This window comes from Temnothorax curvispinosus, unplaced genomic scaffold (assembly GCF_003070985.1).
Source record: "Temnothorax curvispinosus isolate PA1 unplaced genomic scaffold, ASM307098v1 QBEX01000632.1, whole genome shotgun sequence".
Lineage (NCBI taxonomy): Eukaryota > Metazoa > Arthropoda > Insecta > Hymenoptera > Formicidae > Temnothorax > Temnothorax curvispinosus.
This window is the reverse complement of record NW_020210412.1, coordinates 308,071-315,943: the sequence shown is the minus strand read 5'-3', so window position 1 is coordinate 315,943 and position 7,873 is coordinate 308,071. Positions and strand designations below refer to the sequence as shown.

Below are 7,873 nucleotides of genomic sequence, written 5' to 3'. Positions count from 1 at the left end.
ACTTTGCCCCTAATTGCGGATAATAAAAGATTAACAGAGAGATCGTTGAAGCAAAAAGTCATGAAATATGAATGCGTGGGTTGTCACTGGGCTTTCAGGAGTTCTTTTGATGGCCGACTACGCGCGCAGGGTAGAGCAATGAAATTAATCGGTTTTACACCGGCGTGGCGAGGGGGTTGGACTTGGAAATGTTGTTGGCAGCCAGGGCAGCCTCGGCCGCGGGCGGAGAAAAAGCGCGAGGGGTGTCCATGATTAAAATCGCATCAGACCGTCCTTGATGCACGAAATGCCCGCGTTACCGCGTCGCGTCGCCGTGCCTCTTGAGTAGCCAGCGTGATCGGTGTACGTGTCCGTCTATGTGTTGTATATCATACTACCAGTACGTGAGCGTTATCTCCCATGCTTTTCGTCCTCCCTCTGTCCGCCTTATTTCCAGTCGACTCCGTGCCAGCCGTCACAAAAACACGAAGCTTCGTTTGCCGCTGATGGGCTTATAATTGCGGAAACGTTGCTCGCTATGGCCGCTACGGTGGTAGCATGAGCGACTTGCATGCCGTCTATTTTGTCTCCCAGACTGGATTGTCATCTCCTCTTTTTATGGACACGTGTAATGTTAGCGAGACCCGACAAAGCGTCTAATATCGGTAAGGACTTTGCCCATTTCGAGTAATTCTCGCGCTTCCGAGGAGAGCGCTTTTTAATGTCTGAACAATCGCCTGAAATTTAATGCATGGGGGTTAGTCGAGCAACGATCGTGACTCCAGCAGCAGTCGATCGCGCTTTTTCCCAAGGGATGGCAAGAAAGGCGAAGGCGGGAGTGAAAGGCGCGTGTTCGGAGATCGAAAGAAGGAGAACGGGAAAGGAACAGAGTGAAGACAAATGCGAGGGCCATCAGAGCACCAAGCCATTTCTGCCTCATTGTGGACTCCATTTGCGACTCTTAGATTGTCGGTGAAATATCTCGCCGCGGTGATGGAAAAATCGCTAACGTAGGGAACTGGCAAAATAAAACTAGCGGCATTTCTCACTAGTAGGGACGGACTTCGAGTGCCTGCTATCCGGCACGGTAAGGAGAGTATCGTTGCAAAAACTGGAAAACGATAGAGTGGCCCGGGATACAACTTAACCGAGGGAAGTCCGAATGAAACTTCAGACATGTTGATAACTTCATGTGTGCTTGCTTTATACACGAGAAATGTTCTGCTATTGCCCGTATCTTATTTCCGATTTTTCAAACGCAGCTTTTTTTGTTGTGTTCAATTAATTTCGTATTTTATGTATATCAATATAATTATTATTATTAATAAAATTATATATAAAAAACAATCTTCATAAAATATCTTGATTATTCCTATACAATTTTTAGATAAGAAATTGCATTACCATTAGATTATAGATTATACTTAGGATATGTACAAATTATAGGCGATATTTTGCTTTAAAACGCGCGTTGTAAAGTTTCGAATACGAGAAAGAAGTTGAAGAAAGTACCGGTAATAGATGACAATGTAGAAAGAAGCAAGCGGCATCTCTACTAGCACGATATAAAGAGACTTTTTTCATCTGGTGATGGATCGCTCGTGGCCGAACTGGTGTAACAGAAAGAAGAGAGGAAGAAATCACGAGCGAACGAAGGTTCCCTATGGGGATGTGGTAGCGTCATTAGGCTGGTCCGAGCGAGCTAATGCACCATCCGTCGGATTTCGCCGGAGGCCTTTGGAAAAACCGAGTGAGGTCAGCATGTAAGTCCAGCATGAAGAACGATGAGCGCGTAAATGGCGTCTGGTAAAAGTTGCCAGACTTAGAGATTCCTATGATTGCTCCATATTGAAAGAAATTATTAATTTCAGAACGTAAAGGTAAAATAAAAAAAACACATCGCTACATACATGAATGAAACACGAATATATGTATATATGCTTAAATATATAAAATAAATATACAGATAAAGCAAACTTTGCATCTAATTTCGTGTTATAATCTATTCTTATTTGTAAATTTTATGTACACTTCTTGTGCATAGTAGAATATTAAATCCATGACAGGACTTACAAAAAAATTATTCTTTTTATGATACTGTATCTATAGTGAGATTTCAATGCATGGATGCTACGTTTTCTTTCGATAAAATAGAAAGACAAAAGCTATTTGCGAAGAAGAAAACAGCGCGCGAATGGGAAAGAAAGAAGGAAAAAGCTGGACAAGGTTGCGTAGGGGGTTAAATGCCGAAGGGATACGAGAAGGAAAGTGTAATCCCAAACGATCAGCGTGCGGCAGATTCGGTCTTAATGAGCTCCCGCAATGATAAATGATACCGTGGGCCGCGCCTCTCTCTTACCGCGTTTATCCACCAGTCAGAATAGGGTGTATCCATGTACGGGGTACAGGTCGGCGTACTACACGGTTCCTCTGCGCCTGTACCAACGTACGACGGCATCCATCCTACTAGCGAGGAGCTCCGATCTCTCGTTCTCGTTCCACCGCGCCGCGTGAAGCCTTCATCTCCGCCTACGATTCCTCAAACTCGGCCCCGGGATTGACCACGGAGGAATTCAAAATGGCAACTTTAGGCTCGGTCGGACCTACCTCGTGTGTGAGTGACACCTATCCATCCCTCGCTTCTGGACGTTTCAATTGAATGTTCTTCGGACATCTCAGGCGATGAATTTGCACAGAAATCACGTTTTAATAAGTCTATATGCTTATCGAGAAAAAAATGTTCTGCGATACGAAACTTACTTTAGAATCTTTAGGATATTTTTCAGACTAATGTAAAATATATTTTTAAGCAAAAGATATATAATTATTAATTAAATATTTTATTTTACAGTATCTTTTTGGAATAATTTTTACCAGCGACTGATATTTAATTTCGTATTACCTATAAAAATTTCTTTAATGTATTATGGCAATTATGGAGATAAATTATAAAATTAAATGGCCAATAAAAGTGTATATTTTTTCACGTAAAGGATATTATTACGTTTACGTGGACTTGTCATTTCTTGAACGCTATTCATCATATAAGGCTCGTCCTTTTCCCGAAGGTCGAAACGCTTGTAGCTATTAATAGTCCACTTCCAAACTGACAACGAGTGATCCATTTTCAAGACATTTCAATTTTCAGGTGGGCCTTCGGTCAATCAGGAGACAAAGATAGAGATCAATTGTATTCACTCTTTTAAAATTACTCACTCGAGGTTGACGAATTCCCGAAAAGATACAAAACTCGTCAAATTTTATCTAGATGATTCACAATCTGACGAAAGTCAGTCAGCAAGCAATTTTTTTCTATTTTTTAGAAATCTTTTACAACGTTATATTTAGAAAAAGCAAACAATTTTTATTATTAAATTATCTTAAATTATATATTAATTTTATTTTATGATTTATTTGTTTAAAAATGTAATTTATAGATTTATATGGCAAATGGCGATAGTTGTGTTTGTTTAAAGACGCATTAATTGTCCATTAGAATCTTGGTATACTATTTAGATCGTCATTATAACGCTCTTCTTATTTCGCAGACAGCAGTCTGTGGATCAACCTGGCGCAGCTGCCGTCGACGACTAGCTGACAGGTGATTTCGTCTCGGTGAAAGAAGGTGATTGCCTCATTACAGCAACTAACTATAAGCAGGTAATAATCCCACAACTTTGTTCTTTTCTTTTACTGCTCGCGCAATAATTATATACAAGCAGTAAAGTAAGTGAGTTGTCAAGTATATAAAACTGGAACGCTCGTTGAAGGCTGAAATTTCTTTATCGAGGAAGAAAATCTTACATCGATTATAGCTTCTCACAGTTTACGCTCTTATTATTTATGCGGTCTTATTATGTCTTTCATGTCTTATTGTTATTACTATTATTGCATTAACATCCTGTCCAATTAAGGACTATTCGTTACTACCGGCACTGATGTCTAATCTCATGAAAATTTGATTTATTTAGCGATAATTAATCCTTAAACTACAGTAATGCTTACGGATATATTACATCCACAAATTTATCTCTGCCTGAATTAAAAAAGTTAACGGATTAAAAAATGTAAATGTATATTAAAATGTGTCACGGCAAACGGAATGCCGATACGCGAGTCATGGTGACGATTCCTAAGCACTTGCCATCGCTACGGTAGAAAAGGCGAGCGCAATTTCCGGTGCATCACCTTCCACCGCAACAACGTACAAAGAGCGAGGAATCTTTTCGTTCCTGTGAATGCCGCGCATTAATCAAGCGCCGCGGGCGCCTGACGTCTTAATCTGCTTAATCCTCGGTGGCCTACGCAACATCCTGCACGCCCACGATTCTATGTACGTACTAAACGCCAGGTACGTCCGCGATGCGGCCTTTGTCAGGACGGTAAGGTTCTTGTCGTGAGATCGGTTGTAACAACGTGCGCAGTAACGGGACTCCGCGGTGGATACAAAGTTGCATGGCAGATGAGTAATCGGCGCGATATCGATATTCGCGTGGAATGAAATGACCGAGCGCGCGCGCGCGAGAGGAGAGTATTCATTGCTGGATGAAGAGGAACAGTTATTCCGTGCGGATTCGAGAAATGATTAAAAATATGCGTGCAAGCGCACTTTCTCGACTTCGCGGTAATGAGTTTGACTGTCGCTCTGTCCGTGAGATTAATATATTAAGTAAAAATATATTTTTATTGGACGTTATACGTTAACGTCTATATAAGGTATGTTCGACGAAAACTGATTCGAAATGCTGCTCATAAAAAATTATTTACAATCTTGGATAAGTAAATCCTAATAAATGGCATTTTTGCTTCACAAGTTTAATTGTAGCGTATTAACGAGCATGAATACGGATTCTTAATTAAACAGGATTCTTCTTAAGAGAATCATCTCTGTAATGAAGATAATTCAATGATCGAATGAATAAAAAAGAGAAAGAAAAGAAGGAAGGCCGCGAAAGATCGAACGGGGCCTAATCTTACACACGACCGACATCGTTTCGTGGGTGTCGTGCTTTCACTTCAAGGCAGTTTGACTGCAGGAGGCGATTGGTTCGCGCAGGGCTCCTCCCAGAAGCCATTAGGAGCCGAAACGGAGAAACAGCATTAATTTTAAAACCAATCCTGGAAGAGAAATCGGGCATTGGCCGCCATTCGTGCGAGTCCACGATGAGGAGAAAATCTTCCAAAAAAAGAGCTGCCTTAATTGCTCGATCGTTTTATCTCTCACCTTTCGGCAACAAGCGATTCACTTTGGTTAAGAAATTAGATCGACTCTAATTTTTGAAATTAGATTATCTTATCGGCCGCACCGTTCGAATACACGTAGATAAAAAGGATGGTTTTCGAAAAAAATTAATTTTGTTTACTTTTACTGTATATAACCGGAAATAAAATCAAATAACGTTAAACGTCTCTGTAGAAGTTACATGGTTATGCACAATCGTGTATTTCACAATCGTTACACTATATGTATTAATACTTACAATCAGCGAAAATATTATTGTAATGTTTCTTTAAAAAAAAATAATTTTTTATTATTAGATATATAATAAAATATAATAATGTAAAAGTGTTTCATCGATTTCATCAATTTGTTAGCACCTGTGCATTGAGCTAGTTACCACTTTAATAACCGGTAAGGTCGATCGTGAAATATTTAAGGAGCAACGTAGAAAATCGATGATAGAAAGAAAGGGAAGCGTATAGTCGAGTACAAGAGAGATGAGGAGGGATAAGGAACAGAGACGTGGAATAAGAAGAGAGTAAGGTTTAGGTAGCTACTCTCGGGTTGAAACGGAGGGAGCCGCCTGTGTTTGTGCTCTCGCCGGGGAGCACAAAGAGAAATGGCGAGGTATTTATCAGTGCTCACCCCCTCTATACCCTTTTGTCCCCTTTTCCATCGGCCCTCCGTTTCTCTCTACCGATCTTGCCGTCCTCGTCCGTCTCTCCTACTATTACCTTGCCTCCATTCTATATCCAAATCCATTCGCTCGGCTGCCAAACCCCTCTTTCCTCTCTTCCGTAAGCTCTCTGATGCCCTTTCGCGCACCACATATATGAGTACTCCATCTTCTCCTACAGAGAACTTTGACAGCTGTCTAATTCACGTTTCACATACGGTTACCTGGGTACGTGGATTTCCTCGTGTGTTTCCCACCCGCGGGCGGCTCTTGGACATTTCGATCTACCGCACAAGGAGGGTTACAAACTTATTTTTGAAACAAAAACTTTTCAATACATTTTGATTGGATCTTACTACAGTGGCAGAGAATTTTTACAAAATTTGATATGCATACCTATTTCGCATAGGTGTCGCATAGAAACAATTAATTTATATTTGAAGCAGCTATTTTAATTTGGTCCATCCATCTGCTTTACATTTCTCTCTCCTTCATTGGAAGAAATCCAAGATATTTATGTGCAAAATGTGCGAGAAGTAATTGGAATTTGCTTTTGATCACATTAACATTTAATTGTAAAGAAAACAAAACTCTGCAATATTATTACTGAAAACTGATTGTCAATGAAAGCGATTATAGATCACCGTCAGTTACAATCTCTCTTACTAGAAAAGATATTTCAGTAGCAGGCATCTTCATGGGTGACCCCCAAGATGAATACAGTCACCCAAATCCATGGGGCGAGTCGAAGTAGTATCCAATCAAAACGACGTGGGTAATATACCGTGAAATCTATATTTGCTCTATAAGAAATAGGGCACTTTCAAATACCTAGTGAAAGTAAAAAAAATGTTCCCCGACTATAGATTACATTCTGTTACCCGACATCGCGACAATTTTGATTCGTCACAAGTTAACAAATAAAAGATGGAACAATGGAAGAAAAGAAAGCCGATATTTTTAAATCCCCCTTTTTAAAGGGTGGTTCTCTAAATCGACTTTGCCGTTCCACTGTAATTTCTTATCCTTCCCGCATTGAAAGCTCCCAGCTTTCTTATGGCGTTCGCCACCCCACTTCACTCGAAATTCTCTTCGACTCCTGGTCCGACCGTCCGACCCTAGCCAAGGTCTTATCGGTTTCGATTATTGTTTGTTATCAGCATTTAAACATTTATGGTTCCCTGGGCTTTGTTGCAAATGTTCCGAAATAAATTGTGAGCCATTGAGCTTTAGAAAGCACGAGATATTGTCTGTTCGCCGCAAGCACCACAATTATTTTATACTGGCATTATAGAATATCCATTTCACAACTTGTGCGCACAAGTTATTTTTAAATATAAAATGTTTTAATTTATGCGTGTGTGATGAAGAAAGATAAGTTTAAGTATGTGATAAATAGAATCTCCACCGAATAATCTAAAAAAATTATAACATATATCAAAACATACCGTATGGTCAATCTTACCGCCGCAAAAATCCAAACAGAATCATAAAATCGCGTGTTTGTATGGCGCTTATTTGCAACGACATTAGCGGGGCCATGCGCGAGTCAAAACATTACACAAAGTTTTTGGGAAGAGGTGGAGAAGACTAATAATCTCGAAATAATGTAAGCATAATAAATGGCCGGGCATTAGCGAAGCGCTCGGCAGCCGGCTCATATTTTCGGTGGCGCTGGGTTTGACGTAACATTACTCCAAAGTGCGTTACATATTACTACCATATATATATATTTGTATTTTCGCTCGTATAAGCTACGCAACATATTCTTCCAACAAGTCGCTCTAACATGATATTACATTTTGTTTCCCGTTTTCTTCCCTGGCTCCCACTAACAGATATTTTCCAATCAGACATTGGAGATAAATATTTTTACGGTAAGTGACACACATGCATACGTAAACACACACTCAACTTAATCCTATTATATGAAAATAATTTCTAGTAATGAAATTATTAAGAATAAATCCTTTGTGGTCAATAGACAATACTTTTAG

General features: G+C 39.8%; 1 long non-coding RNA gene across 1 annotated transcript in view; it reads left to right on the top strand.

Annotated features, from left to right (window-relative positions):
• LOC112456491 overlaps window positions 1–4,341 on the top strand; it is a 49,072-nt gene extending 44,731 nt beyond the window's left edge. The window contains exon 3 of the long non-coding RNA XR_003040971.1: window positions 3,528–4,341. This is a non-coding gene — a long non-coding RNA (uncharacterized LOC112456491). The remainder of the gene's footprint in view (window positions 1–3,527) is intronic.
• Window positions 4,342–7,873: the final 3,532 nt, after the last annotated feature.